This window comes from Vulpes vulpes, chromosome 11 (genome assembly GCF_048418805.1).
Source record: "Vulpes vulpes isolate BD-2025 chromosome 11, VulVul3, whole genome shotgun sequence".
In the NCBI taxonomy this organism is placed as follows: domain Eukaryota; kingdom Metazoa; phylum Chordata; class Mammalia; order Carnivora; family Canidae; genus Vulpes; species Vulpes vulpes.
Window position 1 is genome coordinate 7,338,420 of NC_132790.1, and position 20,043 is coordinate 7,358,462.

The window sequence follows — 20,043 nt, forward strand, 5'->3', positions numbered from 1 at the left end:
GAGGCCGGGACCTGAAGCCGGGGCGGGGGTGGGGCCGGGGCGGGGCCGGGGTCTGGGGCGGAGCCTGGAGCATGAGGGGCGGAGCCTGGAGCCTGGGGGCGGGGCCGGGAGCCTGGGGCCAGGACCTAAAGCCTGGGGGCGGGACCGGGAGCCTGGGGTGGGGCCTGGAGAGGGGCGGGGCCAGGCAGTGCTGGGAGACTGGGGGCGGGGCCGAGAGTCCGAGGGGCGGGCCCTGGAGTATGGGGCGGAGCCTGGAGCGTGGGGGCGGGGCCAGGAGCGTGGGGCGGGGCCTTGAGCATGAGAGGCGGGGCCTGGGGAGGGCGGGGCCTGACAGTGGGGCTGGGAGCCTGGGGGCGGGGCCGAGTCTGAGGGGCGGGCCTGGAGTATGGGGCGGGGCCTGGGGGCGGGGCCACCAGCACGTGCGCAGCGCGGGCCAGGGTGGGTCGCTAGGAGAGCGCTCCCTAAAGGTCATTGCTCCCCGCCACCCTCTGCCTGCCCTTCGTGTCCCCGCCAAGGCTAAGCTCGCCCTTATCCATGGCCTCAGCCAATAGGCTTGACCTCCGCTGGTCTCTCTAAAACGTGTCCTTTCAGTTGCATGTACTGGACATCTCTGTCTCAAGTTCACCACGTTCAAAACCTTAACCTTTCCCATCCAAGCACCCCCAACAGAAATGAAACAAACCTACTCCTTGCCTCTCTTGAGTGGTCTCGCTGTGCCCATGGGTTGTCACACTCCTCACCCCACTCCCTCCTCTCTCAAGTCAGAAGTTTGGGCTGTGCCCTTTGACTCCTTTTTCCTGGCTTCTCCGCAGCCCGGTTCATCACCAAGTCCTGTCATCCTATCTGCCTTTCAGATTTCTCTTGAATGATTCTTGCACTCACTACTGCTCACCAGTATAACTGGTTTCCCTGCCCAGGTCCCAGAGGGTGAGCCAGGCTGATCTTCCACACCTGATCCTGTGGTTCACTCTCCCAAGCCCAGATCAATGGTGTTTAGAAGGTAACAATGCATACTGGGCTTGCCCCTGATCTTGGAAGTTCTGAACAGGAGTCAGAATCACAATAGAAATCTGAACAGAGATAGATTGTGCTGAAAACATTGGTTATTTGGAGCTGTCCTGCATTCAAACTCTATCCCTAATTTGGGGAATTCCAAGATAAGTGAGAGACTGGACCCCATCTCCTACTCTAGAAGCCAAGTGAAATGTTTGTTCCTTCATCCAACTTCTTGGGAATTGTTATATGCAGGTGAGACCTGGGATCAGCTCATCAGACACTGCCTTCCAGGTTTTTTACTTTTGGAGGAGTAATAGGGTGGAAGCCTGAGATAGGGTTGGGCTGGGTGGGGCAAAGGCATATGACAAGGGCATCCCCGATCTGTCAGCCAACTGACGATGTGATCATTTCTTTATGGCCTCCTTAATTCCTGCCTGTTTTCAGAACCTATTATTTCTAGTTTCTGTTCCAAAAATTTCATTTTCTGTCTAAACTAACCAGAGCTACTTTCTCTTGCTTGCAATAAAAGCCTTGAATGATACAGGGTGATTCATTCCCTGCAGTGGGGAATGAATGCTTAGACCCTTCCCTTTGAGTCCCTAAATCTCTTCTACTAAAATGCAACTTAATATCTTGCCAGCTTAATATCTTGCCAGCTGTCTCAAGAATTCATTCATCAAATCTCTTGCAGAGATTAACTTTCCTGTAGTGCCCCTTCTTCCCTTCTTCCTTTTTTCTTAGTTATAATTGCTACACAATTTAGTTATAATTGCAACACAATAAAACACACAGGTCCTAACATTTCAGTTCCATGATTTTAGACAATTGTGTATACACATAGGTAACTTACCTAAACCAAGATACAGAACATTTCTGTCATCCTGCAATCATACCTTCATTCTTCATTCTAGGCGATCCCTCTCCCTCCCAGAAGCAACCATTTCTGATCTCTATTAATACAGATTAGGTTTGTCTGTGACAGAACTTCATTAAATAAAATCATACAGCACATACTCTTTCATGCCTCAAGTTTTTCTGCTCAACACAATGCTTTAAAGACTCATCAGTATTGTTTGTAGGGCTACATTATGACCTTCATGAACCCTAGTGACTTCATGGACCCCCTCCTTTTTTTTTTTTTGAAAGATTTTATTTATTTATTCATGAGAGACACAGAGAGAGAGAGGCAGAGACATAGGCAGAGGGAGGAGAAATAGACTCCCTCCAGGGAGCCCGATGCAGGACTCGATCCCCAGACTCAGGATCATGCCCTGAGCTGAAGCCAGATGCTCAACTGCTGAGCCACCCAAGCATCCCATGGGCCCCTTTATTAATAAAAAAAAAAAAAGAAAGAAAGAAAGAATTTATATCATATAACCATGTTACTATAACAGCAAATATATTTGTAATATATGTTAGTAAAATGTTTTTTTCTTCAGCCTAAAAGTTCTTTTTTGTTTTCCTCTTGGTTTTAAAGAAATTAGAGTATTGTCATGGGCCTGGGCACTATGCCTGCTGTGCCCAATGGGTAAGCCAGCCCTGGTTGTTTCAGGTATCAGTACTTTGTTCCTCTGTATTGCTGAGGGCATTCCATTGTATGAGTATCCTACAACATGTTTCATCATTCTCCTGTTGATGGACACTTGGTTTGTTTCTTGGTTTTGGCTATTATGAATAAGGCTCCTGTGAAAATTTCTGTACAGTCGTTCTGTGGATACATGTTTTCATTACTCTTAGGTAAATACCTAGGAGAGGAATGACCAAAAAGCTCACTTGGGTGAACGTACCATTTTATTTTCCTGCGTAGTCATTTGGCGAACATTTAGTGATCAAATGGCTCCTCGTCTTTCTTTTAGCAATAGAATCCTAAGTTATATCTGACCACATAGCTGTCCATTTAGATTCTATATTTCCCTGTATCACTTGCAAGTCAGTGTGACCGTGTGACAACGTTTTAGTCAATGAGCTACAAGCAGAAATATGTGCTCATTTGAATCATGTTTTATCTTATTTATTTTTGCTTTTTATTTTTTAAAGATTTATTTATTAATTTGAGAGAAAAAGAGCATAAGTAGGCAAAAGGAAAGAGAGAGAAAGAAGCCTCAAGCAGACTCCCGGCCGAATGCCAAGCCAATCACAAGTCTCGATCCCATGACTCTGAGATCATGACCTAAGCTGAAATTAGAAGTTGGAGGCCTGGGGTGCCTGGGTGGCTCAGCCAGGTAAGTGTCTGCCTTTGGCTTAGGTCATGATCTCAGGGCCCTGGGATTGAGGCCCACATCAGGCTCCCTGCTCAGCAGGGAGTCTACTTCTTCCTCTCTGTCTGCCCCTGCTTGTGTTTTCTCTCTCTCTCTCTCAAATAAATAAAATCTTAAAAAAAAAAAAAAAAAAAAAAAAAAAAAACGTTGGAGGCCTAACCGCCTGAGCAACCCAGGCACCCCTTGAATCATATTTTATTTTTTTTATTTTTTATTTTTGAATCATATTTTAATAAGGGAAGTTACCTGCTTTCCCTTCACTTTACCTTTCCTCCTATCATTAGGGCAGAATGTGATTGTGATACACTCTAAGCCAGTGAGCCAGCTAGTGAGCCAGTTTTGATTATGGGAACAAAAATACCCTAGAAGATAGCAGAGCAAGAAGTTAGAACCTGAGTCGCTGGATGACTCCTTAGAACAGATACTTACTCTGAACTGCCTGCAATCCTGTGGGCAGTGGGAGAGAAATAAACTTCAATCATGTTGGAGCTGCCTTAATTTTGTTCCAGCAGCTTAGCCAGCATTTGCCTAATATAAAAGCCTTTTAGTCAATCTTATCAGTGGATACTTACTGATTTTTTAATGTGAGCTAAATACTCTGCTAGGCACTATAGATTTTTCAAAGATAAATTTACTCTCATCTGAAAAGGCAAGTTATGAATACTTGAGGAGCTCAATAAAAGTACATGTTAATATTATTAAGCATCCTCAGGACCTTCATAGAGTTTTGCACATGCTAAACGCCAAGTGAGTATACAGGCAAGAGATGGAAACTCAGAGAAAGACAAGCCGATGACTTTCCTTCTCTGACAGTTGGCAAGCATCAAGGCCTTGAGATAATGTGACATGTCCTAGGCTACCAGGGCAACAGGGCCACAGGAGTCTATGGCAGATGGGAAGAGAAAAGCATAAGGGAGGGGGGTAAAGGGAACATAGAAAGGTCCTGGGCCAGAAGACCTAACTGCCAAGTCCAGGTTTACTTAAACAAAGTTTGTTCATTTATCTTGGCATCCATTTTGTTATCTGTAAAATGGGAACTGTTTTATTATGTTCATTTTGCTCCAAGGAGCAGAGACTCACCCATGCTAACTTGAATAAAGATGGTGAATATGGGGACGTCTGGGTGGCTCACGGGTTGAGCGTCTGCCTTGGGCTCACAGCATGATCCCAGAGTTCCAGGATCGAGTCCCACATCAGGCTCCCTGAGGGGGGCCTGGTTCTCCCTCTGCCTGTGTCTCTTCCCCATTCTCTGTGTCGCTCTGTGAATAAATAAATAAAATCTTTTTTAAAATGCTGAATATTATAAGTATACACATATTGTGTAAGGGAGATAGAATCTTATAAAACATGAAAATACCATCTACTGTAGGGTCAGGCCTCAGGGAGACAGAACTGGAAGGTATTTCTGTGTTTAGGTCAAATGGAGATTCTTTAGGATGGGGGACCCGTGCATCTTCACTTTACAGCTGTATTTTTAGTTATACCTTAATTAAGAGTCATTCTGTTTGATGCAACTGAAACACCAACTTAAAATGTTTGGAGCGAAAAAGAAAATAAAGTGGCTTACACAACTGAAAAACTAGTGTATGTGACAGTCTCAGCCATAACCTAAAGTCAGGTCTCAGCCAAAAAGGGCAAGACTCAGTCCCTTTGGCTCCCTTGACTCTGGTCCCCTTCACGTTGATCTTCTCTCAGACTCCACAAGATAACCTGAAGGCTGTGAGCAGCTCCAGCCCTTCACCCTCTTTTAGCCAGGGTCAAAGATAGGAAAGATAATGGCACTCCAAGTAGCCAGTCTAGGGTAAGTGTACTAAATGGACGGTGTTAAAAAGATCAAAGGTGGGAGAAGGGATAAGTCGCCAAAACTTAGAGAGGACTATCTCACAGGAGCTGTGATCTTCAGTGGAGGAGACCCTGACTGAGAAGTCAGGGGAATAATACCCCAACCTTCCTCTTCTCCCTCCCTGTGGTCTCCTGTTGGTACTCGTAACTGAATGGATTCAACTAGAAGTCAGGGGGAACTTACTGTGCAGACCAGGTTTCTTCAGGGCATAGAGCAGGGGGCAGAAATGAGGAGCGTGGATCATTCAAGATATCAAGTTCATCCTCCCAGATTCTAGTCTAGCAGAAAAGGGCACAATTGGAAGCAAATGTCCCCAGCTCTGTCTCCTGATTCTGATTGCTTCGTGACATCACTGGCCAATGGAATGAAGCCTGGATGGGTCCAACTCCTCCCACACATCTGAGAGGAGGTGAAGAGGTAAAGCCCCCAAGGAAAGTAAACATCATCCGAAGTGCCATACCTCTCTATGTGTTATCCCATTTGTCCATAAATATCTATACTGGATATTTCTTTTTTTCTTTCTTTCTTTCTTTCTTTCTTTCTTTCTTTCTTTCTTTCTTTCTTTCTTTCTTTCTATCTTTCTTTCTTTCCTTCTTTCTTTCTTTCTGCTAAGGAGAGCTATAAATAAATGTAGCATGACTGAGACATCCAGTTGGTCATAGAGAGTTTGGATTTGGTGGAGGTATGTTTTTGGAAGAAATTTTGCAATATTCCCATCACAGAACAAATGCAACCATGAATTGCATTCAACGATCTAGGCAGCTGATTTAGTACATCTATTATGTTCTTGGCAGTAATTATTTTCCCTTTTGAAAGTTGTGGGGGTGGAGAGCTGCTGGCATATGTGCCCACATTTCCTTCCCTGCCTCCATGAGAAACTGAGTCACATATCTGCTAAATATTTGATCTAAGACCAGAGACTTAATTAAACTTTGGTGTCAGGACAAGAACCTAGTTATCCAGATCAATGACAAAACCTTTAGTGATACTACTGCAATTCTAGGATCTTTCTCATGAAAGCATAGTTCTTGTTTTTAACTGATTATCCTATATTTGTTGTGTTACTCAGGCTCCCTGGCATTTTGGATTGTAGTCTGTCAGTGATCTATGTTGAGGGAATGTGGTAGGTGGGAGTGTGGCTGAAATGGAGGGACGAAAGCATGCAGCAGGGGTGGGGCAGAGGACACTGGAGAGGCAGGTGGGGTCTAGACTATACAGGACCTCATAAGATAAATTAGTATTTATTTTTAAAAGCTTACTGAACTTAAGAACAAAAATTAAAAAATTTTTAAAAAGCTTACTAAACTTGATTTCTTTCCAGTGAGTTTTCAATAGTTTTCTTCAATTTAAGGTAGTGGCATTTACTTTAATTACTATTAGTACATTTATTAATACTCATTACTATCAATACGTTTAATACAGCAAGAATGGGAAAATTTTAAAAATTTATTAAATATCTTTAAAATATTAAGAACAAGTGAGTGTGTAGTACATGTGGCATATGATGAATTCACGAAGATAGTATTTAAATGAGTAATATTTGAAAAGCACTGGTGTGCTGGGCATTTTTCATTTGTCCCCTCAGATCTACTTTTCACCGCTGCATCCTTTTCTGTGACACCAGACCTACCTCTAAGGCATGTACCATCTGACCTCCCTTATCCTCTGGCTTCTGGTGGAATTTGGCCAGTGGGAAGCATGGGCAGGAGATGGAAAGGGGAGAAGTGTGAAATTAGGGTCTTTATCCTCCCAAATCTCTTCTTAAGGGTTGCTGTGGGTTGGCCCTCTACCAGAGGGCATGACTCCTGCCTGCCCACCCTCCTTGCAGGCACAGGTACTCTCCCAGGTTTTGCTAACCACTTCCTGATGTCACCTATTCAGACCCAGGCAACCTCCCTGTTGGTGCAAGCACTGGGACACAGCGCCAACCCTTGTTTGGTTTTTCTTAACCTTGTCTACACCCTTGTAAACTTTCTCTTATTAAACTCTCCTCAGTTATACCATTTGAATACACTATCATCTACTGCCAAAACTATGACTAAGGCACCAGTTATGGTGGAAATCCTGAACTTTGAAGTCAGACAGAAGTAAATCTGAATCCTGGACAGCCTGTCAATAGCTATGTGGCCTTACTCAAGTCCAAGTGGGCAAGCACAGTATCTACCAACCCAAGAAGAGTCTACCCTATGAGGTAAGGCAACACATCTATATTACCACTATAGCCCCAGCTCTTGGGGCAATGTTTAGCACTTAGTAGGTGCTCAAGAAAATTTCTGGCATACATAGATTTTACTATACCTTATATAGGAGACTTAGGAGAGAAAGAGGTCAACTTGTCTAATACTCTTCTATTATAGATGGTGCCCAAGGACCAGGCATGACTCATGTAAGCAGTAAGCTTCAGGTGTGCTCTTTAATAGTGACAACACAGGGAAGGGTAAAAAGAGGAGAAAATATGACAAGGAACAAAAATATGGACAAAGGGGCCCTGCCCACACCACCCCATGTCCTTGTAGAGCTTGTCTCCTTCCCTGCATTACACCACCTCAAAAGACGATTCCCCTTTGAGGGGGAATTCAGTTGGGATAGCATATCTACTTACCAGTAAATAGGAAGCAACATGGAAGCATTAAGGATCTGAGGGTCCCATACAGAAGGCCATGAAGGGGCATCAGCCCGGAGCAGAGGATTTATTTGAGACATAGGGTTGGATGAGTGAGAAGCCACAGATGTCTCAAGATCTAAAAGTCAAGGGATCCTTGGGTGGCGCAGTGGTTTGGCGCCTGCCTTTGGCCCAGGGCGCGATCCTGGAGACCTGGGATCGAATCCCACGTCGGGCTTCTGGTGCATGGAGCCTGCTTCTCCCTCTGCCTGTGTCTCTGCCTCTCTCTCTCTCTCTGTGTGACTATCGTAAATAAATAAATAAGAAAATTAAAAAAAAATTTTAAAAAAAAGATCTAAAAGTCAAGAAGCGAAGAGATGGCACACTAGGGTTCTAAGGTTGCCATAACAAATTACCACAAACCGGGTGGCTTGCAACAACAGAAATTTACTCTCTCCCAAATCTGGAGGCCAGAAGTCATTCAAGGTATTAGTAGGGCCATGTTCAGGCTGGAGGATCTAGGGGACAATTGTTCCTTGCTTTCTCCAGCCTCTGGTGGCTCCAGGCATTCTGTGGCTGTGGCTCCAGTATTCTCACTCTGTACATGGCTTTCTCCTGTGTCTGTGTCTTTTCTGTCTTACAAGAGTACTTGTCACTGGAATTATGATTATGGCCTGCCCAGATAATCCAAGATGATCTCATCTGGAGATCTTTAACTTAATTATATCTGTAAAGGTCCTTTTTCCAAACAAGGTGACACTGTGAAGGTCCTTTTTCCAAACAAGGTGACATTCACAGGGGTTAGGATGTGGACATATCTTTTTGGGGGGCCACCATTCAACCCACTACAGATGTAAACAGAAAAATGTTAGTCAAATTTAAGCAAGAGTTGCTCAATGAGCTCTACATTTAGTGGTTGAAGATGAAGATGGGTATGTAGACAAGGGATAAAGACAGAAGAGGGCTTGTGGTTGAAGTCCTCCCCAGAGTAACCCATGGGATGAAGGTGTGGACCAGAGAATCACTGCAGGAAAGAGGAAGAAATAATGCATATGCGAGGCTTTCTAAAATAACTAATCCTTGGTTATTTAAAGTTCTGTGCAACATAGAAAGAGCATAGGATTTTAAGTTATAAGCCCCTGCTTATACACTGACTAGCTGTACATTTGGTCAAATCTTTACTTATAGTCTCCTCATCTATTAATGGGGGCGGGGTATGGCAAAACCAGCTTACTTCACAGATTTAGGGCAAAGTTCCAGTTAGGTGGAACGTGGGAAGGCAATATAGGCTAGTAGTTAAGTGTACATGCCATGGCATCAGCGTACCTGGTTTAAAGTCTCGGCTCTGTCACCAGTTAGCTAAGTGACTTTCAGCAAGTTCCTTAGACTTTATATTCTTTGGTTTTTCCATCTGCAAAGTGTGAATGAGAATATTATCTAACTCATGGAGGTTTTAAATGAGATGATCCAAATAAAGCACTTAGTAAATAGCATACAGCAGGCACTGAATAAGTGTCTTATTACAAGGAAGAACTTTGTAAACCTACTTAAAAAAAAAAAAAACCTAAGTGCTATGACAGTGACTTACCATTCTGACTACACTGAAGCATCTCTTAAAGCTTCAGAAAAATGAAGATGAAGATGACTGGGCCTTGCCCTAGACCTACTGAATCAAGAGCCATGGTTTTTAAAGCTTCTCAGATCACTCTCCTACACAGAGAAATACACCACAGCAGAAAATGTTATTAGGATCCACTTAGTAATATCCACAAGGAGAAAAAACGCAGTCTTTACTTTAAGAAGACCACATAAGTGACCTGAAGCATCCTGAGCTTAACTCCTTCTATTAAAAAAGTGTAGTACTTATTATATGTTAAGTACCTTTACTCACTTTATATGTATTGGCTCATTTAATACCCACAAGATCCTTATGGAGCAGGAATTTTTGGTATTATGGATAAGGAAACTGAGGCACGGAAATGTTAAGCAGCAAACCAGAAGTCACAGTTAGAAAGTGGTAGATAGCACCAGCACTGGAACAACAGTCTTCTGGCTCAAAATGAGAATTATAACATGACTTACTTCACAGGGGACTTGTGAAAATTAAGTGAGATGCTGTTTGCAGGTTACTCAGCAATGTATTTAGAACCTACTGGCACCAAATGAAAGTCAGCCATTCTTATTCCTAATTTTAATATATTTTCACTAATTATGTGGTTACGTGGAACTATGATGCAGGTGCCGGCTCAAGTCTAAGAATCCTGTATCTTCCAGCTGTCGGGGCAGGATATCTGATTCAAGGCAGTGTGGGATCTGTCACTTGCATTTACCTCTTGAGACTGTTTGTTCCCAGCACTCACGTGGGAGGGGCCTATGCTGCTCCTTGATTTGAAGAGCTAAAGGTTCTTTCATTAGCAAAGAAACACAAACCCTGCAAGACGCTGAAGGACAAGCTCCTTTAAGTAAAAAGAAAGAAAGAAAGAAAGAAAGAAAGAAAGAAAGAAAGAAAAAGAAAAGCAAAAAGAAAAAAGGAGGACAGGTGTCTGTCCAAAGAGAGATTCCTGCAGCTTCAACTTCTCAGGGAATCCAGAGCCTCGGCCTGAGGAAGAGGGAGTGACAGAGAGGCCAGTGAGTGCAATCTTGCCAGATAACACCCATGACACACATTTCCCATAAATGCCTTTTACTGGCCTCGTGAATCTCTAGGAAGAGGAGCCGAAGGAAAGTCAAAGTGATGGAGTAGGTCACAGCTTAGGGGGACTAGGGAAGCCCCAGGTCACATAGTATTTTACACTTCCTGACACAGGGACTGGTTAGGGCAGCGTGCAGAGAGAGAAAACAAAAGTGTGACCTGTAAGGGAGTGTGCACACTGTGTAGGAATCAAATGCAGATGCACTTTGGGGCCTCTCAGCTCCCACCCCACCAGCATCAGCACCCTTGATTAGTTTCCGTCACGAAGCACCAGGGGGCACCAGAGAAGGTGGAACCTTGTTTCCCCGGGGCCATCACCCCCCCAACCTGCCCCTGCAGTGTTGGAAAATCCTCTCTGATCTTTATGTAGTATGAGGCTTACTATTAGCTCTTTTATTTATTTATTTATTTATTTTTTCAATGAAATGACCATGTGCATGAATTTATGGGCTCATACTTTTGGGGGTGAGGCGGGTAGTTCACAAATGAGAAAACTAAGGTAATTAAGCAATGTTGGAGAATGCAGAAGTAAAGGAGATTGTTAGCGATGAGTTAATTCATTTGTCAAACACCCATCAGCCGCTGTGTGCCTGCTGGCTACATGCTGTCGGTGCCACGATCAGTGAAAACACGATTTTCCACTGAACTCATTAGTAAGTCACAAGTCAAAATTTTCATAATGCTATTTGGAAGTCTCCTTATCCTCTTCCTCTATTCCCCATGAACGTCTTCTGAGGAAGTCTGTGGAAGGGATAAGCACAAGCACAAGGCCTTGGAGTAAGACAGTTGGGGTCGATTCCTGGTTCTGCCACCTTCTGGCAATTAACCTCCCTGTGCCCCACTTTCCTCCCTTGTAAACCGGGGTGGCTACAGTACCTACCTCGTTGTGTGTTGTGAAGATTCACTGAGATCATTCACACAAAGTGCTTGGAACTGTGTCATGTTTAAGAGCTCAGTGTCTATTCATTCTTGTTCAGATGCTACCCATCCTTGGGAGTCCAGCTGAAATCATAGACAGAGAGACTGGGTCCTACGGCATTGTTTCATATAATCATGCAGGCCAATAACTTCTCTTTTGGTTCAATCACTTGCAACTGAAAGAATCCTGACTGATACGGCAGCTATGTTTATTAATTTTTAAGTTTGTGTCAGTTACTGTGCAAAGGACCTTCCGTATCTTTTCTGTTTTATCTTTTAATCCTCATAATAGCTCAATGAGGTAGAGATGAGATAGGTACTGATATGATTCTCCTTGTATAGATGAGGAAACCAGAGTAAAAATCATTAAGCAGCCCATCTAAGGTCATACAACTTATAAATGGAAGAATCAAGATCTGAAACCATTTCTGGTTCTACTTATACTAAATATACTAGATATACTAGATATTCCCAGAAATGACAAAAATATGCACTGGTGTAACATGTTAAGGAAGTATGACCTCACTCATTTGAAGCTCCATGTAACAGACACACTTGGACATCACTAGAACCTTCACTGACTTTTCCTTTCCTTGAGTATTGGTCAAGGTCACTATCAGAGCCCCCAACTTTATCCCTCGATTATCTACTATGCTCTCCTATTTACTGTCTTACTAGAATGAACTGTCCATTACGGAAGGACGTTATGTTGTTCACTGTTACATCCCCAACACCTAGGATGATGCCTGACACAACATAGGCACCAAAGAAACATTTTTTTTTTGGGGGGGTGAATGAATGAACAAATGTGGATTAGCTTCCCTTGACCACAATGGAAAACTTTGGAGACCAGATTACTTGAGAACATTATGCATTTGACAACATTGGTCAGAAATCCCTTTTTGTTTCTTTCTTCCATATCATCACATCGTAGGAGCTAAATGCACACATACACACACACACAAACACACACACACACACACATTTCCTGATAGATATTTCAACTCTATCTTTAAAAGGAGCTCCTCTAAAATGGAATATTCCTTAGCCATTAGAAAGGATGAATACGGGGATCCCTGGGTGGCTCAGTGGTTTCGCGCCTGCCTTTGGCCCAGGGTGCGATCCTGGAGTCCCGGGATTGGGTCCTGCATCAGGCTCCGGGCATGGAGCCTGCTTCTCTCTCTGCCTGTGTCTCTGCCTCTCTCTCTCTGTGTCTATCATAAATAAATAAAAATAAATCTTTAAAAAAAAAGAATGAATGAATACCTACCATTTGCTTTGATGGAACTGGAGGGTCTTATGCTGAGTGAAGTTAAGTCAATTGGAGAAGGACAATCATCATATGGTTGCACTCATATGGGGAATATAAGAAATAGTGAAAGGGATTTTAAGGGAAAGGAGGGAAAATGAGTGGGAAAAATTAGAGAGGATAACAAAACATGAGAGACTCCTAACTCTGGGAAATGAACAAGGGGTAATGGAAGGGGAGGTGGGTGGGAGGATGGGGTGACTGGGTGACAGGCACTGATGAGATGAGCACTGGGTGTTATACTAGATGTTGGCAAATCGAACTTCGATTAAAATAAATAAATAAATTAAAAAAAATAGTCCAAAAAAGAAAAAAAAAAGGAGCTCCTCTCCTTCAGATTCCACAGCAGAATGCAGAGTGCTTGATTAGTACACTGCTGCTGAATGTGAATGGTCCCAACTCTGTTCTAGGCTCCATCCCAAAGAACGAAGCATTTACATTCTTGTCACTGTTGTGATGGAACTGGCCACAGCATAGAGCCTAAAAGATCTGGGGTCTCATCCAAGCCTTGCCACTAATCCTTTAGCCTCACTGAACCTCCATTTGTGAGTTTAAGATAGGAATGAACTCTCGGCTTTTTGTGGGGATCAAATTACATGCTTATGAAAAGGCTGAAAAACCAAGAAAGATATACAAAGGAAGACATAAATGTAATACATACATACCATTTCTAGGTAAAAGAGGCTTGAAAAAATCTCATTTTGATGACTGAATTTCTTTCTTTTTAAAGATTTATTTATTTATTTATTTATTTATTTATTTATTCATGAGGGACAGAGAGAGAAAGGCAAAGACACAGGCAGAGGGAGAAGCAGGCTCCATGCAGGGAGCCCGCCCCATGTGGGACTCAATCCTGGGACTTCAGGATCACATCCTGGGCCAAAGGCAGGCGCTAAACTGCTGAGCCACCCAGGGATCCCCGATGACTGAATTTCTTGATTGGCTTGTGAGGGTAACATAGGATTTGGCCAAATGAAAATTGGAAATAATTTAGCCACATATGATTTGGAAGAAAACAATTTGGTTGAAATTAAGTTGGTTCCTAGGACAATTTAGTCAAAACAATGGTTCGGTGAGCAAATTAATTTTTCTCACTTATTAGTTTTACAAAAATTAGGGGTTTTTTGGTTTACTTTGGGGAGAGAGGGCTTTGTGTTTTGTTTTGTTTTTAACATCTTTTTTTTGCCATTTTTGTCATTTTGAAGACTTATTTCTTTTCCCATTAAGTCATTTTAAGTATGCTTTTGAGTTGGGGTTTTCATCAGTTTGGCCCTTTGTCAAATGTGTTTCCTCTCAGGAGATCCATTTAACATCGATTAGTTATCTATAATGGGAATTCATAATAGAGTAATTATAAAAATGAATTGTCAGAACACAGTCGACTTAGCTTGATAACTATTGCAGTTTCTGTGTCAAACATCCGAGCTCTTATAAACTGGCTGGTTTGGGGTATTTTTTACCACTTTTCTGCAATTTACTGTTAAGAGAGCAACGAAAGGGAGAAAATCTTGAGTGCAAGGGAAGAAGCATTCAGGATTCCAGTGTGGACAAAGACACCATTATTTGCGAAGAGCCTTCGAAAACCTCAATTTGAATGTAAAACTAGCAGGCAACCTCAACTGTTGAAGTGGCAAAGGAAAGACTGGGTGGGAGAAAGGCAGTGAGGGGATTTTACTCATCTAGATGTTGTAAACTCAGAGGAAAGCACAAGAGGGCAGTGCAGTGCTAAGTATCTCCACGCTGACTGTTTGCAAAGACTTGCAGACAAACACCCCATCAGGGAGGGAAAAAAAGTCAAACTCCTAAAAACAGAGAGTGGGATGGCATTTGTCAGGGGCTGGGAGGTAGGGGAAGTGGGGGGAAGTTGGTAAAAGGGTACAAACTTTCTGTAGAATGGATGCCTTGAGACACCGGATTCTTGAGAGGATTAAAGGACAATGCACGGGAAGCGCTGGGGACAAAATAGCGGCGGCATAATGGATTACTCTTATTGCCAAATTCTATTTTCACAACGCTTCCCATTTCTGAACAAGACAAGTGATACACAATCTGATTACAACGGCAGACAGTTCATTTTCCTCCTCATCCTGAGTGAAAAGTGTAATTAGTTTAGGCCTGCCACATTCATTCTCATGTGGCAAAACCATTTAATGACTATGGAGATCAGTATAATATAACTCATTTGAATATAGAAATTAGAGTTCTTGCAGAGACACAGCAGATTAAAGTATCCTATTATAGGTTAAAATGTTAAAGTTTACGAGGGGCGCCTGGCTGGCTCAGTCGGTGGAGTGTGTGGGGTTGTGAGTTTGAGCCCCACCTTGGGTGTAGATATTACTTAAAGATGAGATCTTGACAACAACAACAACAAAGAAAAATTTATGAGTGCAGCTCGGCAAGCCAAGACTTCATAATCCTATTTTTCTCGTCAAATCCCAATATCTGATCTAGTAACAGTAGTAATGATAATAATGTAGTCCTTATTTTTCCAACATAAAAGCTTTAATTGGTGAACAGAATTCACCTGGGCATACACAGCCACCCTGCCATAATGTCAAGCACAGTAAATCACTGTACTATGGATAAATCAGTCAGCAAATAAATGTTGGCTGGTGAGAGCTTAAAGAAAAGGGTACCAAGGACCAGAAGGGGTCACTGAAGCTCCCAGTCCCTACAGATTGTTGCATGGGAGTCTGACATTTAATAGCAGTAACTATTCTGCAGGTTCAGAAAGATTCCTACCATCACTACTGGCCTGGACACATTCAGGTTGAATTAAAGAATTCATTTGGGAATGGAAAAGTAGAAAGATTTGAGTTAATTTCAAATTGTCCAAAAACAAAAAGATGAGTGTAAAGTCAGCTGCTAGTATTTTGGGTTTTTGTTCATTTGAAACAGTGTCTATATACATATTTTTAAAATCTTACTTTTTAACTAAAATGTAGCATCCTGTCTTATATCCTTTTTGGTACAAATCTGGCTCCAAGTAAATGACTGGAATAAATGCAAACATAGTAATTCAATTTTAAGATAAACATGTGCTTGTTATGTTAAAATAATTTTACATGCTTATTAAGATAAAACATCCAAAAATAAGCATTTATTTGAAGATAGTTTTGGCAATAGTCTGGTTGTGTTAATCCAACAAAAAATAACCCCCACACATTCATGTTATACTGGAGATGATTCACCACCCTCCTCTGTAACTTCAAAAGCATCTGCTTTAATTCGCTCTGCTTATTACAAAATCATCATTCAGGGTTCTAATATTCTACAAAATGGCTATGAAAATTACAATTTTAAATGTATTGTGCTTGTATAATGAAATGTGCACTGAAACTATCTGAGTTGCAAGGACTAGATGTATACAGGAGTATTTGATGAAAACCAAAAAATATGTTCTTTGTAGGAAAACCAGCGATTTAAATCAAGAGAGTAATAGTCAGCAACTTGGATAATTATGGTTAGTGGCCACATGAATGACTTCATCTGCCCTTGCATGGCCCTTTCCCTTGGAATTGCGTGGAGGAGATCACACACTTCCGACAGGGCCAACATGAATTCATGTGGTTGGCATTACTCTTGCCCTGGGATAAGAGGGACTGCCAGAGAACATTAGCTCATTCTGCGGTCATGGTTCAAAAGTGAACCTAATTGTTAGTCAAACATGCTAATTGTCAGAAACAGATGCTTTAATACGGGTAGGTCATTCTTGACAATGTAATCAAAGCTCTTGGAATGATGATCTGCCCTTGAAATATGGATCCCAGAATTTCAGGATTTAAGAGTTGGAGGAGTTTTTAAGTCAGTTAGCTCTTCCTGCAGCCTCTGTTGGGATTAAGGTTGGAGACTCTTCTGACCTTGTAAAACTCCCCAAGATCCTATTCCTATCTTACTAATTGATTCTATGCGCTTACTAACACAAATGTTTAAGTCCTTTCCTGGAGTCCAGAGTGAATCTGATATGCTTTGAGAAGGAATATTGAATTTGGAATCAAAAGATCTGAACTTGACACTTTCTATTTGACCTTCGGCAAGTCCTTTATCTTTTCTGGGGTTCAGTTTCCTCATCTGTAAAATAAAACTAATAATCCTTGCCTACCTCAAAAGAGATTGTGAGAATCAAATGAGCCAAGGGGTGTGAAAACATGCAATAATTATAAAGCTGCAGACATTTAGGAAGTTTATAAAGAAATAAAAATTTAGAGTTTGGATCTTAAATAATTATGCTACTAGGAATTTTGGTTATGATTGTTCTCAGTCTACACTAGACATACCACTCACTAGGGATATGACACCTTGGACTAAATTCTACAGAATTTCCACATCCATCCTTTGCTCTTAGGCTTTTTAAGCAGTTTGTGAACTGCCAGTCATTACACAAATTAAGCTGTTACCAAAATGACTAGTACTATTATTCTAAGAGCCACTGAGCCACCTGTTTCAGAAAAGCCTGAGGCTAAGTTGTCTAATAAGGCTTGGGCAGAGGAATTTCATCTTGGAACCTATAAAGCATATCCTTTATGAATAAATCTAGCTTCCAATGAATGTGACCATCCAGAGAATCACACAATCCTACCATGCTACTAAGCATCCCCAAAGTCAAAGGCCCATAGTAATAAGCAAAGTAGCAGGGAGAGTACCTGCTATTTGCATAGGGCTTTCCAGTTTTCTACGCATTTCCATATGCTACAAATCAAATGTGTATACGACTCTCATTATGGGAGCTCTGTCAGTAATTTGAGAAGTGGCAACAAAAAGGAAGGAGGGAAATAGCATGAGTTAAACCACTTAAATATCTTAAAGCAAAACTGTAAGACAGATTAAATACACAGATGTATACCAAATTGAGCTATGATACTAATATCAGTCAAAATAAAAAGCTGCTTGTATACAAGGGAGTGAAGATTTGTGTCCACTCAGAATTTATCCCCCCTTCCCAGCCCCCAATTTCCTAACTTTCCCTTAGGGAAATGTTACTCATTTTCTAGGATCTATGTACTTTTGGTAGTATTGACCTCATCCTTTGGTCTTGGGGTTGGCCCTGATTGCTCTTTGCCAATCTTCATAATCCTGACCTCTGTCATTACTCAGGAGTACTCCAATCACAAGAAAACTTAGAACTTTTGCTTGATGGCTATACGAAGCATTTTTTATTCCATAAAAATAAAGAAAGTCCAGAAAGTCCATAGCCCAGCCTACTGCTGGCAGCCATTGTAAAACTAAGAATGAAACCAACCTAATAATAAATACACCTACACAGAAGAGGAGAGGTGTATACAGAAAAGAGATGGAGCCCTAACCATCTCAGGGCTAAATATTCAGTTATGAAAGCCAATACCTTCTCTCTGTATTTAAGCTACTTTGAAATTTCTGTTGCTGCTGCACAAATCATCTGAAATGTTATATTTAATAAAGTACTTTTGCATCATATATTGCATAATTGCACCTTCACAATGACTCAGTGGAGTGGGTTTTAGCATCATTTCCATTTTACAGAAGAGGGAAGAAGTCTCAGGTTTGTGACCTGCCTCTGGTCCATCCACACCATGTAGGTGTTAGAGCTGGAAACGGAATCAGGTGTGCTAGTCTAAAACAATTTCTTTCTAGTCTATCAGGCCACGTTGAAATGCCAAGTTAAGGGCAGATTTTTGAACTTTTATGACTTAGGCAACATATAAGATTTTGTAATTATAATATTACTAACACACAGTAGGCACATATAAAATCTAGAATCTTAGTCTTTGATTCTCAGCAGTGGTTGGATTCCTTAAGTTTCTAATCTTTTTGCCATATGGGCCTACCCTGTGGTCTGAGTATGCTGTAATTTTTATTGAGTGTAATGCAGCACTTGCCGTGTACTGTACAACAAAGCAGAAATACTGATCTTAAATCATGTGAAAGTTGAATTATAAACATCTCATGATTAGTGTTCCTGGCGCTGATGCTAAGAGCATCCCATAGAATCTTCAGATTGCTCAAACTCAAAGCATTTGTCAAAGTCAAAGCATTATTCTCTGAAGACAAAATAAGACCCTCTATTAACCTACTGTTTGTTTTTCAGTGTTTGCCTGAAAAGCCCATTCTCCAATGTCATGGACATGGAGTATCATTATAACAGAAAGGCTCAATTGATATTCATTCCTACATTCAGCAAAAATTTATTAAGGACAAACTATGTGTCAGAAACTACTGGAACTCAGTTACACATTTGAATAAACCAGTTTGTTTTACCCTGTGGGTTTACCTGTCCTTTTGTTATAATTCAGTCAGCCAATAATTAGCAATCTTCTAGGTCGGACATCTTCTAGGGAATGTGAAGGATTCAAGATGTGGTCTTTGTCTTTGAGAAACTTACAATAGAGTTGGAGAAAAAAAGGGAAATACTGAAACATAAAACTATGGAAGAAAAACTAAATTATATGTCTGCAGCAATGAATCTGTTCCAACTGGTAGCCACATAATTAATATCAGAACGGGCCCAATTTTCAGAAAAGACTGCAGGAAGGTAGTAGTATAAAAAATCAGTATCAATACGGGCAAAAGTTCTATTTTCCTTAGTAGAGGGTCACTATGCCTCAAGAAGACCTAACTTCATGCATTTGGCTCTAAATTATGCTCAATCTAAGCAAAGATTCCAGCTTTTTAAACTGCTTTCATCATCTGATAATAGCAATAAAACTAAAACCTTCTTCATGGGTGGTTGTGATTATCCAATCATATGTATGAGATAAAAATATTTCCATACTAGTTAAGATGCTTTCAGCTGTAAGTAACAGAAAACCATTTTAATTTTGGCTTAAATAATACAAGCAAAGTAGGGGGTGCCTGGGTGGCTCCGTCTGCTAAGCTTCCGACTCTTGATTTCAGCTCAGGTCATATCACAGGGTTGTGAGATCAAGCCCCATGGCAGGCTCTGTGCTCAGCTCCCCACCCTTCTGCTCCTCCCCCTACTTGTGCTCCCTTTCTCTAAAATAAATAAATAAAATCTTAAAAATAATACAAGGAATGTATTCTTTCTTAACTCTATATATAGGTGGATTGAGCTTTAGGCACAGCTTGAATAGGGCTCTACCACTGTTTCTGAGTTTCTCTAATTTTTCCTTCTTTGTGTAATGGCTTCATCTTTAGGCTGGCTTCCTGTGTTTTTCAGAGTATAATCCTGAGAGCACCCTTATCGGAATCTCCTATTGTAGTAGAATCTTGGGATGTAGAGTAGGGAGAGGATGTCCAGGATGTTTATATTTGAACAATATTTCAAGTAACTCTTAGGCACACAGAAGATTGGGAACCTTTGGATAGCCCTGAAGCAGGAAGGTTAAAAAGACATAGTCTATTCCAGATTTTATTCCAGATTTTCCTATCACAGTTTACAAGGACCATAGGGCTTTAGCTAACTACTTGGTAAAGCACAAGTCCATTTAT